A 23,960-nucleotide genomic window follows, 5' to 3' on the forward strand; every position below is an offset into this window, starting at 1 on the left:
CGCCAGCTCGAGGTGAACATGAGGGGCCTTCTCCCAGCCTAGAACCCGTTGCTCTTCTCAAATTATAAATACACGGGGTAGGCAAAAGTCTCTGTCTTATAACAGATTACTGTTCGTGATGCAGAGAGCAAATTGAAATGGTTTTATTTTATATTTTCCCCTCTTGCTTGGCTTCCTTGGCCAAATTAACATTCCACTCTTGCAGGCGGATCTTCACCCCTCCCCTTTATCTTATGAAGTAATAATTATTCATTAGTAGATTTCGTTAGTCTTTATGCAATAAAAAAGGGATGTGATCTGTGAATTAAGAGAAAATATGAAGACTCTAACTCGTCCTTGATTCCCACAAGGGGGAAAATCCTGGCAATAGTAAAATCATGATCAGGAATAGTTGCCATATTTTATATAGATTTATTTTGAGCCAGCGATTGGGTTTCTTCTTTATTCTCAGAGCAAAGTTCCACTAGATAGCATCCTTCCCTGGTTGCTAAGTTCCCTAAAAGAATTCCAGGTGAAGATTGGTACCAGATCTGCAGGATAGAACTGGCCCCCAGAGGGGAAACACTTCTCTCTGAAGTGGACACTGAGGCAGGACCCTGGGATTGGCCTCTCCATAGGCCATCCCCACGGGTGTTCCCCACACAGTTCCAGCAGAATGAAGCCTTCTGGACTGATCCCTCAGCTTGCAAGACACAATTCTCTTGGCAGACTAATCAAAATGCTTTCTGATGGGCAGGGAAGGAATGATCCCACAGTTCAGCACTGTTCTTCTGAAATGTTATCAAAATCATGTCGTCACTGTGTCCCAACCTGACTGGTTGCTCATTTCCACCTTCTACCTTGCAAACCCCTTCTTCCAACCACTTGGTTACCCGCCCCCTCCTGCCCTAGGCACTCAGTAGCATGTTTAACCCTTTGCAGTAGCTGTTCAGAGGGGCTGGGAGAGCAAAGGCAGGTGCTCCTGGGGCTGCACAGGGGTGGGGGGGTGGGGGGAGTTAGGAGGGCTGACAAAGAGAATCCTGAAAAATGCTCAGTTCACATCATCTCAGAAATCAATGGCACCTGTCACACAGGCTCTGAGCCACACGGACCCCAAGTACCTCTCTCCTTATTTCCCTCCTTGTACTTTGTTTTATTTTGCAATTCCTCAAACCAATGAGAATGAATGAAAGACTAAAGATCGTGGCTCTCTGGTCTTCTTGCCTTCCCAAGCTTTTTCTTTTGCTTTAAGCATTTTTTTTTTCTGAACAACAGGGATTTATTTTTGTTTTTATTTTTTTCAGTCTCACACCGGAGAAACTACCAAGAACAGGGTAGAAATTTCTCTTCAGCTCATTTTCATAAGGAATGAGATAAGTAAAACCTGGTACTTTGTTAAGACCTTATCTGAATGGTTTAATGAAAAACAAATACATCCTGGAAGGAGCTACTAAGAGTTCTCACATGCCAGGAGCCCTATTTCCTCCCAACATGAAAACTCTCAGCAAGGACTGACTTCCTTCAAACCCACTTTGAAGTAATGGCTCCTTCTTCCCCTTAGATGGCTGTCTTAGAGTCAGCCACATTGGGAATCTGTCAGTGAAGCAATGAGCTCACAGCCCTCCTCAAAGCAAGTCAAAATGATTTGGAGGCAGATTCTGTTCTCTGGACCAACCAGCTCAAATGTCCCTGCACAGTGTGAGCAAATACAATCACTAAGTGCTCTTTTCCTGGACACTTTGGTTATGAGAAGCCACTTAAACAGAGGAATGACTTTTATTCCCCTGTGGGTAACATCAGTGTAGAGCATTGAAGGACCCCCAAATCAAAAGGCATAGTCTTTCTGTGATCATTTTGATATACCAATGGCAAAACTGGTGAGGCTTTGTAGATGGCATCCAGGAGTGATAAATCTCAACCCCATCTCAATGATGTAAAAAGGAAATTCTTTCTACATCATTTAATAGGAAAAGAGAGGGAAGATAATGTACATGTTTCTTTCTACAAAGAGTCCCTGCCACTTGAGATTACTTGCATGTATGTGCTGTCTGTGCATATGGGGGCTGCCCTGCTGGCTTTCAGCTACAAGGACCCTTAATTGAATGGCTATAGATGCCCTGTAAGAAGCCAGAAGGCTTAAGGAAAGACAGTAAAGAACAATAACATGTTCAAATGGTACTTTCTTTGAAAGCAACTGCCCAAGTTCTTATTTGACCCAAACAATAGTGTTTGCAACATTTTCCTGTCTCCCCCAAATTTGTCAATGAGCTAAGAGAATGAAATAAGTCATTTCCACCTCTTTTCATTTCTTATTGTAATTTCCTAAAACTGTCAATACAGTAAACCTTGCCTTGAAGGGATCTTTGCATGTGAATTGCCATGTATCGGAGCAAGAAAGACTCTGGTAGGACTGAAGAAAGGACATTTGGATGTAATTAATTCATAAGTAATTCAGACCACTGTGTTAGCTCAGTGACAATATCAACATGAAGCTTAGCTAAATTTGAATCTCACTTCCAAATTTTAATACACATAACAACATATTTTCAATCTTATATCAAGAAAGAATAAAAGAAGCCTTTTTAGAGAACTTTATTATTTCTTATTTTATCCTGAGCATCATTTTGATTGACTGCCTTGCAAACACTTGAATGCAATTTAGTTAGTATTAACCTCACTCCAGGGGCTGTCCCAGTCCCTGGAGATGTATTGGCCCAGAGAGGACAAAACAAAGACCCCTCACATCATAGAGCTTATATTCAAGTGTGTGTGTGTGTGTGTGTGTGTGTGTGTGTGTGTGTGTGTGTGTTAAACAATGAAGATAAGAAGCAAGTAAACTTGCACCATAACATAAAGGAGTGGGTGCTTTGGGAAAAGGGCAAGAGACAAGTCAGATGAGGGGATGCTGGAAGTCGGGGATGGAGAGACTGCAGTCAATACTAGCAAGTGTACCAGCTCTGTAAAATGCAGTGACAGCGTTCAGAAAGCCCCCTGCTTCCTGCTCTTTGCAATTTGATTCAAAGCCTCAGGGTTATCTAATAGATGGATTTTGGAACTCTCTGGGGTCCATCCACAAAACAGGAATGGGGAGCTTGTACTCCTAATGCCACAAAATTGGAGAGCTTTTCACCTCCATATTTGATTACTAGATGTGCAGAGTTTAATGCACTGCCTAAGAACATAGGATACACTCAGACAATACTAACTTTGAAGGATGGATGTGTGGGTAGGTGAATGGATGAATGGATGCAACAGGAACTTGGATTACATGACCTCTTGCTGTCTATTTCAACTCAAAAATTATGGATTCTTGGCTAGCTTTTTACTTCTTCTAAGTTGCCATAAAGTCTCAGTCCCTGATGCTCCCTCCAGGCCACTCTGCAAAAGATCCATTTTCACACACAGTTCTCCAGGTAAAAGCATCACTCCCTATCACTGAGTCACTGAAGATGCTCCACCTCAGACTCACTCAGATGAGCTCATTGTGAGCAACGGGCTTCATCTCTGGCAGAGCCCATTCCAACTTCTTAGTTACAATTGCTTTGCATGTAATGACAGAGTCCAGCCTAGAGATCAAATTCTGCTGGTACAAAGAACCCTTAAACTCCTGGAGCTTTCTACCCTGAGTGTGGGCTGTCAGTAAGCCTCTGACTAAAAATAAGCCACGCTTGCAAAACAAGAACAGAGCACATGCTGTACCCAGATCTCAAGAGCACACACTACAACATCTCGCCTCTCTGTTATTTTTAATTTTAATTTTTTTTACAGTTTTAAATTTTGTGATACAGGGTCTTCCTCTGTTATATAAGCCCACTTTGCACTCACAGCAATCCTCCTGCCTCAGCTTCTCAATTGTTGGAACAGGAGGTATGTATGAGCCACCACATTCAGCACACAAGTGCTCCTCTGGAAAGAATGAGGCAAGAGCATCAGAAATTCAAGGTCTTCTACTACATTTGAAATTTCAAGCCAATCTTGGTTATTTGAAATGCTGTTTTTTTTTTAAGAAGTAAAAATTAAAATAAATTCAAATAAGAACTATGGTCATTGTGACTATTATTGCCTTTTGCTCAAAAGATTGACAGTAATTACCAAATAAAATTAACCAATTTAAAAGGTAAAATGCCTACTCATAATAATAAAATTGAAGTAGATGTGGAGAGGCATACAGTTTCACACACTTGTCTGAAAGTCAAAATTGGTTGATTTTGGAAGATAACATTTTGGTATTGATTATCAAAATGTAAAATGTTCCTATCATCTTGGGGAACTATTCCACTTCCCAATATCTGCACTGTTGATAGTAGTGTTGAACACAGATATGTATGTATCAGGATATTCACTCTCATGTTGCTTATAAAGGCAAATGACACAAAGCAATAGAGGAAGAGTATTTAAAATGTAACTACCATCCACACACCTGTTAGAAGGATAGAAGCATCTGCATGTTTTTCCTTAGAGAAATCACGAAGAAAGGATTGTAAAAAGCTTCAGAATATACAGAATAACATTTTGCTGTGAAATCAAATCAAATAGCAATAAAAACCCACAACTGAGGCCTGGGGGATGGTTTGGCAGGTAGACCAGCTCACCAGGCAAGCCTGATAACTGGAATCTGATCCCAAGAACCCAGAACTTCTATGGTAAGATGGAAAGTGAACCCAAAAACCTTAGTGGAAGTGCTAGGAAGCTCATGGACCAGGCAGCCTTGGACCTGGAGCACAAGAAACAAGGGAGAAACAAGGGAGGCCTTGTCTCAAAGAGCTGGAAGGACAAGAATGACACTGCAAAGCTGTCTCCAGACTGCCATATGCTTGCCATGATGTGTACACACCTGCACTCAGGAGAGCTCGCACGTACGTGCGCACATGGAAAAAATGAGAGAGAAAGAGAGAGAGAGAGAGAGAGAGAGAGAGAGAGAGAGAGAGAGAGAGAGAGAGAATTTAAAAATTAAAACAATAACAACAAAAAGTCCACCATTTATAAATAAATGGCAAGGGCTTATACATGTGTGAATGTAAATACACATGCATGCCAAATACACAGAAAAGGGCCTGGTTATCCTTAGAGTTATGGGGATTTGATTTTCACTTTGTACACACTTAGGTTGTTTGGATTTTCAATATGTGCCTATGAAATAAAACAAAACAAATATAACAATTGTTACCTCATGTCTGTCACAGTTGTAATCATGAAAGCTCCAGGTTATAAGGCCAGAAAGACTGCACAGCAGTTAAGAATGTGAGCTGATCTGGAAGAGGACAGGAGTTTGGGTCCCAGCCCCGCCCAACATGAGGTAGCTCACAACTGCCTGTAACTCCAGCACCAAAGGATCTAATGCCCTCATCTGACCTCCAAGGGCACATGCACAGATGACATTCACACACACACAGACACTCATGCACAAACATCTATCATAACAGAAATACATTTCATATATGCAAGGACCTGAGTTTGGGCCTCAGCACCCTCCAAAAACATATAAACAAACAAACAAAAAAAAGATCCTAGGTGAAAGGTTTCCAGATCAAAGAACATCATGTTTGCTTCAGGCACAACTTCCCAGGGATAAAACACATTTAACTTATTTGTTCATAAATGACAGGAGTTGAATCCCTGCCTACCACCTCCTCAGATATCAAGGCTGCTAAGAAACAGACTGGTGAGTTGGCATCTTGCATATGTTTCTGTAGAAAATTAGGGTTATGGTTACTTTGCAAGCTTGGGTATGTCTAGATCCTAGTTGACCTCCTCCAAGAGTGGACAGTTTAACTTGGCAACAGGCCTAAAGTAGAAACCAGGAAAAGGTACAGATTAATTTACACTCTTTGTTCCTGCAGTGTGGGAGCCTGTTCTCGGGTTCCTCGTGGCTTTACCCAGCAGGCCCAAATAGAGGATTATCAGGACCATGGGCCTGAGTGCAGGTGTCTGAGATGGTCTGCACTTGGCTGTGCTGGGGGAGGAGGTCTTTTGCTGCACCCCTTGGTGTCTCTATAAAAACCCTGGGGCAGAGACAGTCAGGGCCCATTGGAAAAGGTTCCAGGCCCTCTCGAGGCTATCCTTTATTTTCTATCTGTTTATCTCCAAAAGATTCTCCACTATAAATCCTTCTAATATTTCCTGCTGCTCGCACTCAAGAAAACTCTGGGGAGCTGTGGGGTTGGTGGGTAAACACCCCACACTGCAGGACCCCCTCTTTTTCCTGCTCAATGACAAGAAAGCTCAGAGGTATAAAAAGGGTATCCCATCTTCTTTTACCTTCTTTTTCCTTATGTAGTTGTCTCTCTGGCTGCTGTTGCTGGGACTCACAGATATGAACTTGGCTTCTGAATAAGAGAGGGCCTATGTCACTTGAGAGCCTGCTGCATGGCATGCAGTAGTATGTTGGTGTTAACTTCTGTACATACCGATCTTCACTGATTACATGTTTTAGGGTGAGCATAAACAAAAGCAGGCACAGAGAAAAGGGACATACAGGTCTTCCCAGGTGCCCTTGACTCTATTGTGTCAAGGCAAGGCAAGGCAATGCACACAGCTACCTCTGAGCAGCCTCAGGGAAATACACAGAGTCTCTAAAGCTGCTGTGGACTCTAGTCTATGCCCTCAAGATATCCCAGAGTCCAGTTAAACTGAAAGTGGCCAGGGGCAGGAAAGGAACCACTTACAGTGACAGTGTAGGACCTGATGAAGCTTTGCTAAGTTTCCAGAAAGTCAACTGGGTTTCAATCCAAGTTTGGTACTTATAAGGGATGTCAACCCAGGCAAGGGTGAGTGTCATGCCAGTTTCTTCTTCTGTAAAATGGAGTCAATAATGAAGGGCTCCCTCTGAGCAAGGTCATTATTCTCTACCCTCCTCTCCAACCAGAAGCTATTACAATAAAATTTAAAACAGAGACTGCATGAAATTAACAACTTTTACATTTGTGGCCAAGTTAGGAGGTCTGTACACACACACACACACACACACACACACACACACACACACACACACACACACACACCATCTGCTAGCTTCGTCACTTCAAAAAGGAAAGGGCATTTTACACCCAAAAGCAAAAAAAATGCAAGAAGGACATAATCTCAAAATAAAGGACGGCCTTTCAAATTGATTAAATTTAGTTCTATTAAAAATTTCACTAAATTGCCCTTGATTTTCTCATTTAGTTGCAGTCTGTTGGAAATGCCATTTGAGGAGTCTGATGAGCCTGTGGGTCAGCATTTGGGAACCACTGAGATAATGAACGGAAAGTGCTTCTCAGCCCAGGCACCCACACTCTTAGGATCAGGGATTCTTGGTAAGTGCCATGGGGATGCTTGGAAACAATTAGCAGGCCTGAATAAGTGTCCTCCTCTTCTTGCTGGCTCTCTGCAGCAAAAACCCCATGCCCTTCCCAGTTCTGAGCATTCTGACCTACAGAGCAGCTTGACTTTCTTATAGAAGAGGTGTCAGAAAGGTCAAGGGAATTGATTATGATGGATCACCAGAGTTTATTCACTCTCCTCAATGACACAGCCCTGCTCCTCCAAGGCCACACAATAGCATAACTGGGATGAAGTACACAGAAACTTTCTGGTTCATGAAAGGGTATGCAGTACACTGCACAGGAGAATCTATCTTTGCAGCTCCACCTCATGGGGCTCAATGCTTATACTTCAGTATCTGATAGCAAATATCTACTAAGTGGTGGAGATAAAGCATTATTGTGCAGTGCTTGCCTAACAAGTGCAAAACCCTTGGTTGGATTCATAGCACTGCAGGAATCAATCGTGGTGGTACATAGCTGCAATCTGCACACTTGGAAGGTGGAGGCAGGGGGATCAGAAGTTCAATGCCATTCTCTGCTACAAAATAATCTCAAGGTCAGTCTGGAATGTGTGCAACCCTGTCTCAAAGCCCAAACTGAACTAAACAGTATAGTATCTTGTAAGCTCTTAAAACCTCAGTTCCATTCTCTAATGGAGGATAGTAATATTGTTTTTAATAATGAATTTGTTAAAAATTAAAATATAGTTATATATCCTGAGATTGGAACATATGTCCTAGCAATAATCACAAACAGCAGCAAATAGTATTATGAATTATTTTTATTATCAATCTCTAATGAGTTAATGAAACAGACATCTATCCTTTTTGCCAAATAAATAACTAAGTAAATAAATCACATACAAGACCAGTAAAGTCAATACATTGACAGAATGCTGAATTCTAAATGTAATTTTGTTTTTGAAAAGGTTTTTAAATAACATGGCATTATAGAAAAATATATAGACATGGTCTTTTGGCCCTGGCCTTCTGTTTTGTTTATTTGTTTGTATGTTTGTTTTATTTTGTTTATTTGTTTGAGGTTTTATGGTTGTGTTGGGGAAGACAGGCTATATAGAGCTCAAGACTGTCCTCTTGTCTCAGTCTTCCAACTGATAAAACTACAGGCATGTAGTGCCACATCAATGTTGATTTGTTTTGTTTTATTTTTAAAGACAGGATCATGCTGGCCTTGAACTCATCATGTAGTTCAGGTTGGTCTCAAACTCACAGTCTCCACTCTTCAATCTCCTGAGTACTAGGACTATAGGCATGCACCAGTATTCTCAGCCCTGACCTGATTTTCTAAGTGCATGATTTGACCTTGCTAACAAACCAAATGTATACATTAGTCCTCATCTGCTATATTCCTATCCAGGTCCTCACATAACATATGAGGTCAATTCTTCTCTGTGTTTTGGAGAGGGATGGAGTAACATATTCTAGAAGATGACTTCTGGCCAGATGGCAACTAATGCTTTCATTTTGTTTTTACCTTCACATAACCCTGTAAGATAGCTTTTGAAGGCTCTCAATAACATGTGAAAATATACACGGTTGAAATAAATGTATGCTTGCTTGTAAATAGTGAGGAGTGGGGTTTTCATTCAGGTTTGAAGAACAGAGTGAAGGATTATTCCTCCAATTGTTAGCTGTACCAGTAGCAGCAAAGGGGCTGCTTCCAAAATCATGCCATCATAGTTGTCCCCATCCTCGATATGATCACCTTTATCATCATCATCACCATCAATGTTACAGTCTTTTTGAGTACCTCACCCGAGCAGGCAGTTCCCCACAGCACTATCCATTCCAGCTAATCTACAAGCCTTCCTCTCCCAGAAATCAATCGCTCATCCCGAACATCTATTTTTATAGAGTGACATTATCTCAGCTTTCTACCCCCTCTTTTGTGACAGGAGGTGGAAGTACCACAACATCCACAGCTGCCTTTCACTTTTTCAAAGGAGAAGCCCCTGGCTCCTGTGTCTCCACCAGCACTCTCTCCCCACCACCTCTGGCCAAAGTGAGGAATTCCAGAGAGTGTTGTATTACACTAGCCAAAGGGCCAGAGAGATCCACAGCATATCCCTAAACTAAAAAAGTATCCAGAGCAGGTGAATAGCTTCTATTCTCATAGGAGCTTTGCTGAAACAATAGGTTCTAAGAGGAGATGCTAGGGGAGAGAGTTCAATGTTTGGCAGTTTAGAGGGTGGGAGTTGGCTCCCAGCACACAGGACAGAATGTTAAGAGCGTGGGACCCAGGAGGGTAGGCGGTAGAGACAAAAACGGCTAAGTGGTGATTTCTTCTAATGAATATGTGGGTGGGGAGGTCTACTTTGGGAAGCCTCCACATCCACCCACTGGTGTTTCGACTTTCTGCATGGAACTTGAACAAATTTGAAGGCAAACAAACCCTGCAGAGAATTCCCCTCTACCCCCCACTGCAATAGACCTGACTGTAGGGTTCTTTGACCCCGTAAATGATGAGAAATATTTATCTTCTTGAAACCCGAGTCTCCAATGAGCTTCTCTGTCTAGATGTAGCTTCACCTCTAACCTCTGAATATCTGAATTAATCGAGTTTGACCTTAGCCTTGTCAAGGTCTTGTCCTGGTACACAGGTAAGAGGCAACATCCAGGGACTCTCAGTTCTCAGTATTATAGGTACACCTTCAAAGGCTGGATATAAGGACATACAAAACTAGGTTATTGCAGAAAACCTAGAAGGTTATGATGCAGAGATACTGGTTATTGGGTAGGAAAGCTCCTTAATTCTCAAGATCTCATCTCATTGAATCTGTTCTCTCTGGACTTCCAAGTTTTGGCACAGGCATTGCATTTCACAGTGACAGGTGTCTCACATTTCCATAACCCCATGTGACCTCTTAGCTGAGATATATATGTACTGTCTCTGGGTTTAAATACAAAGACTCACACATGAAGCTAAGTCCCTCACCATGTTCCCCTTATATCTGTATGTATGACAGCCAGTAAAACTGGAAGACTGAATTAGACAACTGAAATTATTCTAGAGGGTTCTGGAAACAGTTCAACCTCAATGGAGACACTGGCTGCTCTAGCACCATTGACTTGATTAGATTCTTCAGGCACTAATGTGTCCCTGACTTTTCCCTTCCATTTGAAAGCAAGCTTACATATTCTCATCTTCAGTGGTCTGTTTTGTGTTTCCTGATCCTCAAAAGCTTAGCATCAATGCTCCCCTTTGTCCTTGAGGGCACCATCTTCTCCTGAAGGTACTTTACAACTGTTCTTCTGAACTCAAACTCTTGTTCCCGAAAAATGATCTGTCATATTCACTATCATTCCCTTTACCTGGCTTCAGATGTAATTAACCAATACTCTCAGCATATTAGTGTGCAGTAGAAGAGCTATCAGTTCCTCTGGCTGGCTAGACTATCTCATGTGCAGCATAGAAGACTCACGTCCTGCATAGACACAACTTGAAGGCATGTGCTTTCTGTGTGTGTTTTATCAGGCCTCTTATCATGTGTGCGTGAGAGAGAGAGAGAGAGAGAGAGAGAGAGAGAGAGAGAGAGAGAGAGAGAGACAGAGAGAGACAGAGAGAGACAGAGGCACAGAGATGCAGAGAGGTAGACAGAGAGAGAGGAGGGGGATGGGGTGAAGTGTGTGTACCTGAAGAGACCAGAATTCAACCTCAGCTGTCAGTTCAATTCCTCAGGATGCTGTCCACTTGATTTTTTGAGACAGGGCCTCTTACTGAACTGAAGTTTTCTATTCACCTAGTCTAGGAATTAGACATGCTCGCATTTTTCAGTTTGGGTTCTGTGAATATAACATAGGTCCTCATTGTTGTAAGGCAAGCACTTTACTGACTGGACTATTTCCCCCCAAAACCTCCAAAATTGTGGCAAAGATAACATGCACTGAGGCAGCTCTGACTGAATCAATCCTCACAACTACAGCTCTGACATCTCCATACAGGGCATATCTCAGGAATGCACATGGACTTCACAGAGACTCCAGAATGCCTCGGTACCAAGACCCAATCCTGTCTGCTATTTTAATTTTCCCCCAAACATTTTGTTGCTGAAACTGGCTGCTTATGGAAGTCCCTCCATTCCACTTACCTGACCTGAAGCCTCAGAGTGTGCTCTTTACATCTCCCCCTGCTGTACTGAATCATGAACCCTGCTCTCAAACTGTATCACTCCATCTCTCCCAACTTACAGCTGTAAACTCCCTCTGGAGTTCTTCCATTGCCATTGAACCAGGGAGTCCCCTTAGTCTTTTCAGTCCATAGTAGAAGTCTGTTCTTCTACAGAAATAAGTTCCTCTGCTCTCAGCTTGAACTGCCCCCAATTCTTGCTATCTATGGATCCCATAGAGGACTTTCAACTGAATAAAACCAGGCCTGTCAATCCTGCTATGCTTAACCAAAACCAATGATGGCCTCCACTGTTAGTGCATGCTACTCATTGCTGTGGTCTGGGGCATGTCTCTTGCCTGTGAAACATAACTAGCATTTCTAAATGATCCCATTTTTCAGTTTCCACTCACCTCCAATGCCATGTAAACTGTTTATGCCCAGTGCATAATGGTGTGTCTCCTGATGTGTGTCTCCTGATGTGTGTTTCCCTCTTCAACCGTCTTTGAGGATATGAGTTCACAAATCCCCAAATGCTCAGCGCCTAACTAGAAATCACAGAGTAAAATGGGTATTTTCTTACGTTTTGCCATTTTGAGGTAGAGATGAACCTGATAGTGCCTTCTGTAGTGTCCGGTGAATTTCTCATAGGCAGAACTAGGCACATATAGATAATACCATGTTAGCCAGAAGGCCATACTTCTGGCTTAGGGGAGCATCCTGTTGTTTCTAAGTGGCACAGTGTTGACAGCATTGAGTTCTTTTTCTATTTTTGACACTCCATTCTACACACATACACAGGCACATGGTCTGTGAGAAGTTCTGATCTGATAATTAGAAGAGCCATTATCTAATAGCAAATTCTGGTGAAATCATGGCTGAATGAATGGGAAGACCCATAAATGACACACTCACTCATGCTTCTCTGATTCCTATCTGTTTCCTTTACCATTTGTTTAATTTATATATTTCTTTACCAGCCACACCTTGAATGCATTTGCTGAGCCAAACACAGCACCTAGACCTGGAGAGTCCATGACTGTAAGATGAGCTACAGACTATAGGTTCTACACTAACTATATAATTTAAGGTCATCTAATTAAAATAATTACTTTTAGCAACTCTTAGCATATGAATCAGCATTTTTCTCAACATCATGTAACACATAAAAAGAGTGAACTGTGCTCTGGGGCTAATTGAAAACAATATTACTTATCTATACTCTCATTTTCAAATATTAGTGTTCATCAAAGACTTATCTTGTCTCTGATTGGATTCACCATAAAAGTTTCCTATTAGACATAAAATTCATCTCCAATGCTGTTCCTGTATCTATATTCTGAATGGTGTTTTGTGAAACATTGGCTTCTATGGTGGAGTCTGCTGGTATAAATGTATGTGTGTGATGGAAAACCATGAGTTTGATGTGCGATATTGGGAGGCACAGATTACAGGCTTATCCTCTCACAGGGAAAAAAATAATGGTAATTTAAAGGGCATGCTGCCAGGTACAATGGTACATGTCTGCAATCCAGGCACATGGAAGCCATAGGTGGGACACAAAGTTTCGGGCCAGTGAGGGCATCATAGGAAGACTCTGTTTCAAATACAACCTCTCTCTCAAAAGAGGGAGGGAGAGAGGGAGGGAGGGAGGGAGGGAGGGAGGGAGGGAGAGAGAGAGAGAGAGAGAGAGAGAGAGAGAGAGAGAGAGAGAGAGAGACTCTAGAAGGTAAAAAAAAATGACTGTGATCTTGTGTTGTCTTCTTAAGAGAAGAAGGATACAAGGACTAGGAAACTGGCTTCCTGGATCTCAGTCTTATCTTTGTTAAGTCCTCAATGGGTGACTTTTGGATAAACTATTTGGATTTTTTGAATTCTGGGTGACTTATAATATAAATACTAAATAATGATTATTTTTTCCTTTCAGGTTTTAATTTGGATAACGTAGACTAATGCAACCAAATCACTTTATGCAGTACGTAGAACCTGTGAGATGAATGATGCACACAGGCTCCAAAGATGGTGGTGGTGGTGGTAGTGATGGTGCTGATAGGGATGGTGGTACTTGCTGGTGAAGATGATAATGATAGTGATGTGTGTTGGTGCTGGTGATGAAGATGGTAGTCTAATTATTGCTGATGATTAATGATGATTCTGATCATGGTGTTGATAAGGTTGATGGTGATAATGATGGTTGGCATAACAATAACGGTGATGGTGGTAGCAATACTGCTGATGTTAATAATGGAGATGAAAGTAATACTAATGATGGTGGTGATGGCAGTGATGGCTGGCAATGATGATAATGATGGGGATGGGGATAGGGATGAGGAGGGATGCAGTGGTGGCAGTGTGATATGGCAATCCTTGATTGTGAAGGAAGTATAAAGTGATACATAATTGACCTCTGACCTGTTCTTCTAGGCTAGGAAGAAAGGAAGATGCCCTTTCTAAAGAGAGCTCATTGCTGGTCCACCACCATGTTCTCCCTTTACCCTGGTGTATTCAACCACAGAAGTAACTGGCATGCCTGTTACCTGTCTGGCTCTCCTGCTTACCCTCCTCATAACTTGGAACAAACATCTCCTGGAGACTCTCCTGTGCAGCAGGCAGCATCTGGCACCCGTGTCCTTCTGGGTAACTATGTGGATATCAATATTTTATGACCTTCTTAGCGAAAATGCCAACCCCAGGGTGCTGATACTTCCTCTGATATCACTCAGATTCTCAGCAGGCAGTCATGTTCCCTTTCTCCAAGACTTGTCTCTCACCAGCAAAGCCATTCCAATATATTTTCTCCTGCATAGTCAATGCCCTATTGAAATGTACACAATTCCAGGAAATATCATAAAAACTAGCAAAGCCAAGAATCATTGAACGTTTGCTGTGAGCTGGGAACTGTGCCAAATGTCTCACATTTATTATCTCATTTCATATCCCCAGCATTCCAATAAGCAAGGTGATATCACCTACCCCATTCTACAGGCCTGGAAACTGAGAAGCAGATAAAGTAGAAACTAGTTTAAATTCCCAGACTGGAGTGCTAATTCAGGTGAGTGTGTTTTCCTTACTACAGTGTGTCTACTTATTCCATAATGTGTTGCAGAAAATGAAGTTAAATTCAGAATATCCAAAAGATGCATGATGAATGTTGGAGCTCTCTGAGGGCAGGCTCTTTCCCAGAAATTATATTGGATGAACAGCTTCTAAACTGTAGTTCAGGTAGATCTTGCTTCCTCCAGCCCCTAGGGGTATCTCAAATTATCATAGGCTCATTGAAAACTGAACTCAAGTTTTGACATCTGAAGAAGATACAAGGTTACTATACCACTACTTTGTTTCCATAAATCACAACCAAGTAGACCTCAGCCAGGAAGTATATTCAGGAATGGTTTGGATTTGGTTAAATAGCTAGCCATACACATTTCTATCTTATTGAATGTTCCATTATGTTATATCCTCTGGCTTCAGAAATAAAGGCTAGGGAGGATACTTTAAAAGGCATAAAATGTGCATAATAATGTACAGGAAACATGTGTGAACCATGCATGGTTGCCCAGCTACTCACTTATTTGGGAAATATCCCCTTGTTATGGTTTGAAAATGAAATATATCCTGTAGGTTCATATGCTGAAGGCTCCACTCTGAGGCAAGAGTGCTATTTTGAGGAGGTTCTAAAATGTTGTTGGAGGAAGTTAGTCCTCAGGGTGTAACTCTGAACATTAGACCCCACTGACAGTCCTTTCCTCATTCTATTCTTTTATAACCACGAGGTGCATAGCCTTTGCCATATGCTCCCACCTCCATAATGTTCTGCCAGACTATGGTCTCAGAACTCATAGAACCAATGTCTGAAATCTATGAAACTATGTGCTAGAGTGAATCTTCCATGAAGTCATTCTCTCAGATGATTTGATTTGATCACAGTCACACAAAAAAGCAATACACTCTCTTATGTAAGATCAATCTATATTGCTAATCCATACTGTTCACTTCTGAACTTATCTCTTTCTAGATACCAATCTCTAATATCCAGCTAGATTCAGGCAATGCATCAGAAAAACCACCCAATAATATTAATGATGTTAGTGATTACAGGTTTTTTAAATTATTTTTTATTGTTTATTTGTAATGAATAAAGTTTGTATAATGGATATTGGGAGAGAAAGAAAGAAATATTTTCTTCCTTTTCCTTTTTAAGAAATAAATCTAAAGAGCCGAAGTCACAGAGTAAAGTCCCTCCTCCCCCATCACACCCCAGGTCAGAGCCTCAACAGGGCATGGAGGGCTCAAGGGCTTGACCCTCCAGGAACCATCCTTGATCTCCTTACTACCCCTGCCCTGTAGACACAACCTGATGGAGAATCTAGAAAGAGGCAGAGGTGCTGGCATAGGCTGAGCTCTCCATGCAACCTAATTATAGTCACCAAAGAAGATCCTTTCTCGTCTCTCCAGATCCTGCCTGACAGCTCATCACTCCAGTGGCATTTTTGTCAGGAAAACCTCATTTCTATTTTTATTATGAGAACTGCTTGTCTTTACTGGCTCTTTGTACATAGATCAAGACATTATCAGGACCTGCACTTTCCCCAGGCGAATGTGAATGACTAATTTTCTCTCTCTATTAAGGACTATGCTACCTCCATTGGATTCCACAATTTTTATTTCACACTCTAAGACCTTGGGGACCTGAGAGAATGTTAACCTCTCTGGTGCCACACACTTTCACATTCCAGACCCTCCTAATATTTATTTCTTATGCTTTTGTTCAACAGATAAGGTGGCCCACAGAGCTACATGCTCCTTGATTAAGTGGGACTCCACTTAAAACATGAAGACCCAATTTCTATGTCATGCTTTACTGAACATGTTTACAATAAGGACATATCTTTACAGAAAAGAGGTGAAGGAGAAAGAACTCAAAGCCTTGGACCTGGAGTCACAAATGGTTACCAGCTGCACATCATGGGTGCTGGGAAACAAACTTGGGGCTTCTACAAGAACACTGCAATCCTAACCTCAGGACCATCTCTCTGGGGACTGAATAAAGCCACATGATTACATCTGTGGTCCAGTGAAGGTAGAATAAAATTGGCATTAAGCTGTGTCTCCTTTCTTTTCTTTTCTTTTCTTTTCTTTTCTTTTCTTTTCTTTTCTTTTCTTTTCTTTTCTTTTCTTTTCTTTTCTTTTTTTTCTTTTTCTTTCTTTCTTTCTTTCTTTCTTTCTTTCTTTCTTTCTTTTCTTCTTCTTTTTTTTTTTTTTTGGTTTTTCGAGACAGGGTTTCTCTGTGTAGCTTTGTGCCTTTCCTGGAACTCACTCTGTAGACCAGGCTGGCCTTGAACTCACAGAGATCCGCCTGCCTCTGCCTCCCGAGTGCTGGGATTAAAGGCATGTGCCATCACCGCCTGGTGAGCTGTGTCTCTTTCAACCAAAATTACATCCAATAATGATGATGTAAAACCTATGTAGGGACACTGAAGTTCATCCCATGTTCATCCCATGCTCAGCATTCTAAGAATCATTTACTTGCATCATGTTATTTAATCTCTATGTCAAAGTTTTTATTCATGTATCCACCCATTCATTCCTCATTTAATTCATCTATAAATATTTATGGAGTGGTAAATTATGTTCTAAGGATTATATAATGTTCCCCATACACAGTGATTAAACACAAATAGGTAGCAAGCAAGCAAATACTACTCAGACTATTTCCTTGGATGGAACTTGAAATCAACTTATTATTAGAGACAAACGTGAAAACTATCAGTCTGAAGCAGTTCTTACATAACCGAGTCCTACCATACTCACACTTTAGAGTTTATTTCAGAGAAATGGAAACTTACGTTCATATAACAATGTGTACATGAAAGCTCATGGTGGTTTTATTCATTATAACTAAAATTAGGAATTATTTCAGATATATTTCAATAGGTGAATGCTTGAGAAACAACAGTATGTCCATATCATGAAACACTATTCAGCAATAAAAATAAACCAACTATTGATATATGACCGTATAGATGAATCTCCACAGGGATAAAGAAGTAAACTCCAGAGGTTAGCTATTGCATGGTTCTGATTTTGAGGTATCTACATTTTGTTAAAGAATTAGTGCTTATCAAAAATTAAGTCTTGGAAGGGTAGAGGTGTGTATTAGGTATAGTTATGAAAGAACAAAGGAAGATATGGAACTGCTATATATCTTGACTATGGTCGACACTGATCCCCACATATGATAAATTAGTAAACCTAGGGAAATGTGAATAAGATCCATGGATTTTATCAATATACACATCCTGGTATGAAATACTATACTATAATGTTGTCAACATGACTGTTAAGGAAACTAAGTAAAGGGGGCTACCTATTTATAATGAGTCAAAAATTATCTTAATAAGTATCCAATCAAACAAAAATTACATGGTACATTTGCTGAGGCCAGTTATGTTTCATGGTATAAAGGAAAAAAATCAGGTATTAACAGCACTAAAGGAGCTGTAGAGAGCAAGTATAGCAACTGAAGAATGAGGAGGTGATGAGGAGCATGGTGACTGGCAGCTATCCCTGGAAAGGAAGCCCTGTGGCCTAACCAGCGGTGGGCATGTTCAGGCAGCAGAAGGAGCATGGTGGAGAGGACACAGTATGTAAAGATGCGGGGATGTTATGCAACTGTATAATAAAGCAGTAATGAGCTGGAGAGATGGTTCAGAGGTTAAGAACAGGGATGGCTCTTTCAGAGGACCTGAGTTCTATTCTTAACACACAGGTTGGGCAGTCACAACTGTGTGTAACTCTAGCTCTAAGGACTCCAGCGCCCTCTTCTGGCCCCACAGGCACTACACTCATAGTATACACCCCATAATCACATAATATGCACAAATAAAAATAACTCTTTAAAAAATAAGTGACTGCCCTGAACTTGTAAAGACATTATTACTACCGTGTAGGCATTAATAAATGATAGTAAGTAATAGATCTAGGGAGGGTCTGGCTTAGGTTTCAACATCAAAGTTACCATAATATGTACCACTTCCCTTCATAGAGCTTCATAGGGCTGGGGAGATAGTTCAGTGGGGAAGGCAATGCTATTTAAGGGTGAGGGTCTTGGCTGAGTTCAGACCTCTAGGCCCCATGAATATATCTGTCATCCAATGTCCCTACAACCATGGGAGAGACAGAGGGGGAGAATCTCCGGCAACTCTCAGGCCAGCCAACCTGGCATATATTGCTAAGAAAGAGACAATTACAACTGAGGCAGAAGAAGATGAGGACTGAAACTCAAGGTTGTCCTCTGATCTCCACATACACACCATAGCATATGCATCCCCACACTCACACCCTCATTCATGTACACACACACTCACACACACACACACACACTCACTCACACACACTCACTCACTCACTCACACACACACACACACTCACTCACACACACACACACACACACACTCACACAATGGAAAAAAACAGTTCATAAGGTTAAATAGGCACATGCTATTCAACACAACAATTTTGCTCCTATGAGTTTACCCCAGAGAGCAAGATTTATGTCCAGAGAAATATCTAAGTAGGAATGACTGAAGCAAGTTTTTCAAAATCAGCAAAAACTGGAAGCAGCCCAAATGCCCTTCAACTATTGAATATACACACAGTGATGCTTCCACACCGTTAAGAGTGCTACTCAGCAAGAAAGAGGAAAAAATGATCTATTGATAGATGCAGGAATGTGGAGAAATCTAAATCCACTTCGCCCAGAGAAAGAAGGCAGACTCCATGCTGTCTTGTTATTCTGTTCTCATGACATTCTAGAAAAGACAAAAACCACAGGGACAGCCAAATTTTCAGTGATTCCTGTGGCTGGGATAGGAGACTGACTCTAAACAGGATCAAGGAACCTTTTCAGAGAGACTCTCAGCTGGGATGCTAAGGTCATCTTTTCTCCCTATTGTGAATTAAGGTTCAAATGTGAGGGGATTGAACAGTCTCAGGGCAGCTGATGTGAGGCTGACTCTTGGCTCAGAAAATCCACCAGCATCTGTGACGATATCAGCCATGGCTGTACTCTCACCAGGCTCTCTGGGGTCTCAAAGCTCATGCCACGAGGGAATCGTAACAAGATTCCATATGAAGATATTCCATATGCTCATGCTGGGGTTGTCACATGACCAGTTACAGTTGTTGAAACTCATGGATCTGTGTGTTCAACAGGGCAAATTTCCCTTCATGTAAATCATTCTTCAGGAAGCCTGGCTTTGATGCTCTGATCTCTGAGAATGAGCAGCTAGAGATGAAAGTCAAAGGAAGACCTTCCTCATGTCTGGGGAGTTCCTGGTGGCCCCAAGAGGCTGCAGTACTAATAATCTTATTTTCAGAAGGTGTATTCAATAAAAAAGGGGAATACAGCTTCTGTAGAGTGTGGTGACTGGAGTCCAGAGAGAGGCAATCAGCAGGGTTGGGTATGGAGGACCAGGTGAGCACAGAGGGGCTAGTCCTGAGTGTCCCAACCATTTCCTTCATGTGTACCACTTGCTTAGAGATTCCATCTTCCATGTCATCAAACAAGAAAAAGTGTCTCCCACCCAAATCTTCCCAGATGCTCAAACTATGGCAGATGCCAGTGCCTGTCAGGTCAGTGAGATCTCTTCTGCTCTGCATCTCTGGATTTTGACACGGAAAATGAAAAGGATGACATCAAGACCACACAGAAAGGCAATGGAGAACTAAGAATTAGACTAGCAGTTCTTAATCCCTTTGGAGATCACAAAGCAGATATCTTTCACAAATCAGATTATCAGAGATTCACATAATGCAGATATCAGAGATCTACATTATGATTCATAACAGTAGCAAAATTGCAGTTATGGAGTAGCAACCAAAAATTTTATGATTGGGGACCCCACAATACCAGGAATTGAATTAACAGTTCACAGCATTAGGAAGGTTGAGATCCACTGAAGTAGACCACACACCAGGGGGTGGATGGACAGAGGAGAATCAGCAGAGGAAATCAAGAAAGAGAGATTGTCCAGGACTTCTGATAGCCTTACACTTCTCAGTTGTATCTGCAACTTGAGTTTGTGAATTATTTTTTGATTCTTAAGAACTATACCTTTTTACATAGTGGGTTTATGTTTCTTAAACTCAAACAATTCCCAGAATCCTATGCCCTGCGATAAGTTAAAATTCCATAAGTATTTGTCATAAAAAAGAAAGAATGTCTTCCCTACATGCTAATGTTGTTTGCTTGTTTTTCTGTTTTCTGAGAAAATGTTGAAAAGAAAAGGAACAATAGTATATTTGCCTTACATCTTTAGAAGCCCACCTCAGCCTGCAAAGAAGACAGCCAGGATATCTCCTTAGCTCCAGATGAAGCAAAAGCATAAACAAACTAGACTTCCTTTATTAATACCTGTGACTAGAAACAATGGTTTAGTGTCTCTCATTTGTGGTGATTAGATGTGCGATTGGACTCTCAGCTGGGATGCTAAGGTCATCTTTTCTCCCTATTGTGAATTAAGGTTCAAATGTGAGGGGATTGAACAGTCTCAGGGCAGCTGATGTGAGGCTGACTCTTGGCTCAGAAAATCCACCAGCATCTGTGACGATATCAGCCATGGCTGTACTCTCACCAGGCTCTCTGGGGTCTCAAAGCTCATGCCATGAGGGAATCGTAACAAGCCAATGATCAATCCTTTTTTCTGCTGTGAGAGTCATTGAGGGCTGACTTGCAAGCAGGGATAGAAAGTTTGGCCATTTCCAGAAGCTGAATTTCCTTATGAGATGCTACATGAGAGAAAGATGAATCTCCAGCTTTCTCTAGGGGAGACAGGTTCTCCTAAGGTAACATTCAGATGAGTTGGCATCATGCACCATGTGTGGACTGAGCCCAGAAAATGCTCTGAGAGCAGTCAAGAGCCATTCAGCTCATCTCTATGCAGACCCCTTCTTCTCTGATTCCTCCACTCCCCCCTTAAATCTCTAATATTGTCCTTACTATAACATGCATAATCATCATGTTCTTTGCCCCAGAGGATGAGGGTGACTCGCTGGTTCCTGCCATGTGTGGCTCAGGCCTCACTGTGCAGAGAATTCGGTCAATGCCTGCTGAATGAACCAATAATAGAAACCCTGGTGTACGCACACAGAAATGAATTCAAGCACAAACCCCCAAAGAGACCACCTGGTGAAAGGCAGAAAATATCATTAACTGAAAACAAGACATTTCTGAGAAATCCGCATTTCAGCTTTACCAAAGAGACACCATAGCACTTTGCCCAAGTGACATGTTATATACAGAGAAAATGCAGCATTTATTTCTATTACACCAGCTTCCTCTCTGTAAGCCAGAGAGGTTAGGTACTCAGCACGGGGTCCCTCTTGGCCAGAGATCCACGTTAAAAAAAATAAGAAAGGAAAAATATTTTTAAAAAAGATTTCCAGAAACATATGGAAATTTTATAATCAGATAAAATAAGACTTTTTATCAGTCTCTTTTCACTATTTACATTTTAAAACCTGGCTCCTAAGAGGATCATAACAATTTTTTAAAGAAACAAAAAGCAAGAAGAAAGCAAACATTAGCTTTCTTTACTTTCTAACACTCATCAAATGGTTTATTCAATGAAGGTCAATTTACTCTGAACAATGCTGAATAAGACAGCATTAGCCACGCTACAGAACTCATCTGTAGCCTTAACCCTTGGAATGAATATTAGTGTCCATTTCAAGTTTTATTGCATTTTTAAACAAATGATATTTTAGATCCAAATTGAGTATGCCATGAATTGGCCATTGGTAATGTTTTCACAGAGAAAAAAGCAAAAACCTTTAGACATTTTCAGAGGAGTGTCAGATGAGTAGAGAAGGAAAGTAAAGAACATAAGGGGAGAAGGACGGAAGTCAACTTGAAATGAAGACATTCAAAAGACAGTGATAGTCTGACGCTGTGATGCATGCCCGAACACTCAGCACTTAGAAGGCTCAGGAAGGAGGATGCCATGGGTTCTAAGCCAATCTGAGCCACACAGCTAGACTCTGTGTCAAAGTCAACAGACAGACAATCATATAAAGATTGATGAACTATAAGACTATGAACTGCTTGCTTGAAAACATGAACTGGTAAGGACAGGTCTCCATGATGTTGAGTCGTATATTCAGTTAATCATCGAAATTGTTTCCTTTGGGGGAATCCAACTCCTTTTGTGCTTTGCAAATGTCCAATATACCTTGGAGTTCTTCTGTAGGTATTCTGAACTGAGATAATGTGAAGATTTTTACTCATGCAGAGAAAGAGAGAGGTGTATGCATTCTTTAAGCATTATGACACATTTATTTAAAAAGCTGATGCATTTGCAAATTCAATCAGTAGGTATGCAAATGGGCATGAATTTGCACATGAGCAATTGTTTGAATGAACACAAGTATAACAACATCTGTCCCCATTTCCAACTTAAAATCATGTGGTGGAATTCACATCAGGATTTGGGGAACAAAGTCGAGGCAGGCAGTACAGCTCATGCATCAGGCAATCTCTTTAGCTACCTGTAGCTACCTGCGCGTACCCAATGCCCTAGGTTCAACCTCCAGTCTCTCTCTCTCTCTCTCTCTCTCTCTCTCTCTCTCTCTCTCTCTCTCTCTCTCTCTCTCTCTCTCTCTCTCTCACACACACACACACACACACAGAGTATTATTTTGCATTGATAAAGAATTCTTGTTGTATGCTACTGAAATATTAACCTGTCTGAATGTTAATCTTTCTATTCTTATCTTTTCCTCTTTCCTTTCATGTTCTTTCTTCTCCAGGTTGGTCCTTTTCTTTTGCGACAGGAACATCTCTTAATGTGGAATAGCTGTGATAGATCCTTAAGCTCAAAGGGGTGGTGATTTTTGCTTAAGTGGAATTCTGATTTATCTTAGTGACTCATATCTCTGGCACTGGACTGAACTTTGTGTGAACCTAATGGAGTATCCAGACCACCTTTGCATAGAGAAGCCAAAGACCCCAATGCCCGTCCAGTTCTGTGTGCTGATGATCAGTTAGAAGGTCCTGGATACACTGACTGCAGCTGCACTTGGTGCTTTGGCCTCATTCTAACTAACGGCTGTCCCAGTTGTTTGCACTATCATTAAGACAGTGTTCTGGAACTTAGAAGATGCGAGGCTTGTGCATCTTATTTAGAGACTGGGTAAAAGGTGGGGGCTGTTTTTAGGAAAGTCTTCCTAAAGGAGGAACCATCTCCATACAGACTCCATTGGATCTTCCCTGATCTTCATATTTTGTTTCTTAATAATCCACCCCTATCTTGGTTAATAACCATAGATATCATCCCTCCAGGATGAATAATTGGAGAAAAATCATTAAATAAAAGTCAGTTAATTGCATTTCTGAAGAAATCCAACTTTTTAAGTGTTTCTTCTGAGAACAGAACTGAAATGTAGTCAAAGGGTAGATTATCCTCTTCTGTTTTTACCTCTTCCTCCCAAAAGGCAGATTCTAATGTGCACTTTTCTACACGGGCTGGAGACACATTCTAGTTTCTTTCAATA

General features: G+C 41.3%; 1 protein-coding gene across 7 annotated transcripts in view; it reads right to left on the bottom strand.

Annotated features, from left to right (window-relative positions):
* The window catches only part of Rbfox1 (RNA binding fox-1 homolog 1), a 574,719-nt gene that overhangs the window by 371,430 nt on the left and 179,329 nt on the right, over window positions 1–23,960 (bottom strand). The gene's annotated exons all lie outside the window — the stretch shown is intronic.

The sequence above is a fragment of the Peromyscus maniculatus genome, chromosome 8 (assembly GCF_049852395.1).
Source record: "Peromyscus maniculatus bairdii isolate BWxNUB_F1_BW_parent chromosome 8, HU_Pman_BW_mat_3.1, whole genome shotgun sequence".
In the NCBI taxonomy this organism is placed as follows: Eukaryota; Metazoa; Chordata; class Mammalia; order Rodentia; family Cricetidae; genus Peromyscus; species Peromyscus maniculatus.